A 3,086-nucleotide genomic window follows, 5' to 3' on the forward strand; every position below is an offset into this window, starting at 1 on the left:
CCAAGCCGATACCCCACACACACGTGGGGACGACGGCACGACACCGGCAGCCTCCCTCCAAGCAAGGCGAAGCACACACGTGTCTCCTTCTCTTACCGCCTCGACCCCCCCCAAGACTCCCAAGGGGCACAGGCAGCAGCCAGAGGCAGCCGCAGCAGCGACACCCGGGAGAGGGCGCTGGGGGGACAGGAGCAACACCACCACTCGGCTTCAGGCACCTGAGGCACAACCTGGACCACTCCAGGGGCACCGCACAGGCTCGCGCAGAGGCAAGGCTCCGCAGCCACAGAGCCCACGACAGGGCGACGGCGAGGGATGCCCGCCACGTCAGAGGACCCCGACCCCCCCCCGCGCGCAAAAGCACGGGGACAGCAGAGGCCGGGCCGGCTTCCGCACCCCTGCCACCCACACACCACCCGCAGGTGGGGAAGGCAGAACGAGGGGCCCGCAGGCCAGAACGAGAGGCTCAGCAGCGTTCACCATGAACGGCTGTCCCTCATCTGGAGCGGCTTAGGTCCGGCCCAGGAGAGCGCCACAGCACCACATCGGTCACAGTCAGGTCTAGGCTTTAACACGTGGAGCGAGGGCGGGGGGGACACGACCCGGCGAGGACAGCCACCAGAGGGGCCCGCTGCAGCCTCACCAGCCCCCGCCTCTCACTGCAGGCGGTAGACAACCCCAGCGGAGAACGCCTGACACGCACACGTGGCATGAAGCCACCCCTCATCGAGGGCCTTTCAAGTCAAAGGGTTGTCACAACCACCACGCGATCGGCTCACCAGTGGCAGAGAGCGCACGCGGGTAGAGGACCCGACGCCCGCCTCACCCCACCGCCCTCGGGCACCATAGGCCGGAGGTGGCATCACCGTCGCGGGACAACCGGAACGAACGCACACAAGCCACCGCGCGAGCCCAAGCAGGTGGCTCTCAGAAAGGAGCACGGTCGAGCACCAGCCCACTGGAAGCCCACTTTGTCCCCGTGTCCCCAACGCACGTCCGGAGTCCCCTCCCTGGCGACAGTCACCAGAGAACAGCGTGTCAGCACCTACCTGCAGGTCCAAAACCACAACTCCAAGTATAAAAATGTCCACGCGAGAGGACACAGGGCTGATGCACTGGACACAGCCACCTCTGAGCTTGGGGACCCGGTCACTTGTCCCCAAAATGCCACCCATCTCTGTTAGAGGACACTCCTCTGGCCACCTGGTCGACCTGGGGTGGGGGAGGGGACTAGGGCCATGAGCAGGCCACCACCCCACACATGGCAGGCAGCCCCATCCAGGCGAACTCACACATGGGCTGCAGCGGACCGGCCTCTGGCCCTCAGAAGGCAACCCAGGGGCCGGCGCCGTGGCTCAATAGGCTAATCCTCCGCCTTGCGGTGCCGGCACACCAGGTTCTAGTCCTGGTCGGGATGCCGGATTCTGTCCCAGTTGCCCCTCTTCCAGGCCAGCTCTCTGCTGTGGCCAGGGAGTGCAGTGGAGGATGGCCCAAGTGCTTGGGCCCTGCACCCCACGGGAGACCAGGAGAAGCACCTGGTTCCTGCCATCGGATCAGCGCGGTGTGTCGGCCGCAGCGCGCTGGCCGTGGCGGCCATTGGAGGGTGAACCAACGGCAACGGAAGACCTTTCTCTCTGTCTCTCTCACTGTCCACTCTGCCTGTCAAAAAAAAAAAAAAAAAAAAAAAGGCAACCCAGGACCTTCGATCGCTCCCTGAAGGGGGATTTTGGAAAGGGGAAAAAAAAAAAAAATCCAGACCTTCCTTAGTGACAAGTAGCAAATAATTAGGATTAGGCCCAAGTGCAGAAGGACTTCGAAGAAAGAAAAGGAAAAACAAAACCCCAAGCCTGTATGGCCAAGGCACCCTTCCCTCTGCCACCCACAGATCGACATCCCCGGTCGGTCGGTCCCCGTAGGTGGTGGCGGTGGTGGCAGCAGCACTACCAGTACGTAGTGTGACAGGGTGTGCTGGTCGACCCGCCAACAGTAGCGCCACCCCAGTCTAGCCACGTTCAGGCGCGAGGCGACGCCCGCCTCCCTCCACAGCCTTTGCCTGCTCACTTGCCATCCTCCAGGCCCAATCTCTGACCAATACATCAGGCCCCCAGGTCCCAGCAGGGCAGGGACAGTCCTTCCTGCAGCTTAGGGACTTCGTCACACTCTGTCTCGGGCTCCTCGGCCACTTGTCATCCCTTGTCGGCTCCGGAGCCTGCGACAGCCATATCAAGGCAGCCACCAGGTGGAGTCCGACAACCGACACCGAGGAACCAAGGGACAGCCAGCTGGATGCATCCAGGCGGCAGGGGGACGACATCGTAGCTCAGAACGTGTTTCTCGGCTGCCCGGGGGCAGAGAGTGTGTGGAGGGGGTCGGGGGCAGGTGTCTGCACAACCACAAAGGCTGTGGGGCATAGGTGCCCACACAGCCGAGGGTTGGGACTCAGCAGACTCTGGGAATCTCAGAGCATGAAGTGCCTCCCGAAGACGGGTCTGGCCTCGCCTGGCTCCGGGGAGTCAGCCTGTCAGACCCCCAGGGCTGTCCTGGCCGCGAGGAGCATCTTCTCGTGGCTCATGGGGTGTGTGTGGGGAGGGAGAGGGGGGCATCGGGAAGGAGGCTCATCCTCTGGCAGCACACCATCTGTGGCAGAGGCCATCCATGGGCTTCACTATTGCCTGGGCACGTGGGGATGCACTCCACAGATCACTGTTTACACAGAAGTTTAAAAAAATGGGGGGGGGGAGTGTAGTGTGTCATATTCTTATTTTTGTATCTATGAACTACATAGAACCTTTTCTCTTTGTATTGATATCACATTCACATAAGAATTAAAAAGTCCACTTGGCCACCCAAAGGTGAAGGAAGGAAAGGAAAGGAAAGAAAAGGAAGAAGAAAAGACGAGAGAGCAGCAGAGAGAATTAAAGAGGGGAAAACATTGAAAGAACACTAGGGAGAGAGAAACAGAAAGAGTGAAAGTAAAAAAAAAAAAGTTGGAGAAAGAAGAAAAAAAAAGGAGGACCGAACAGAAAGACAAAAACTAAGAAGAGAGAAAGAAAACGTAAAAGATGGGGGAAAGAAGGAATGGAAGT

The sequence above is a fragment of the Oryctolagus cuniculus genome, chromosome 21, assembly GCF_051225735.1.
Source record: "Oryctolagus cuniculus isolate XC-2025 breed Fujian yellow rabbit chromosome 21, ASM5122573v1, whole genome shotgun sequence".
In the NCBI taxonomy this organism is placed as follows: domain Eukaryota; kingdom Metazoa; phylum Chordata; class Mammalia; order Lagomorpha; family Leporidae; genus Oryctolagus; species Oryctolagus cuniculus.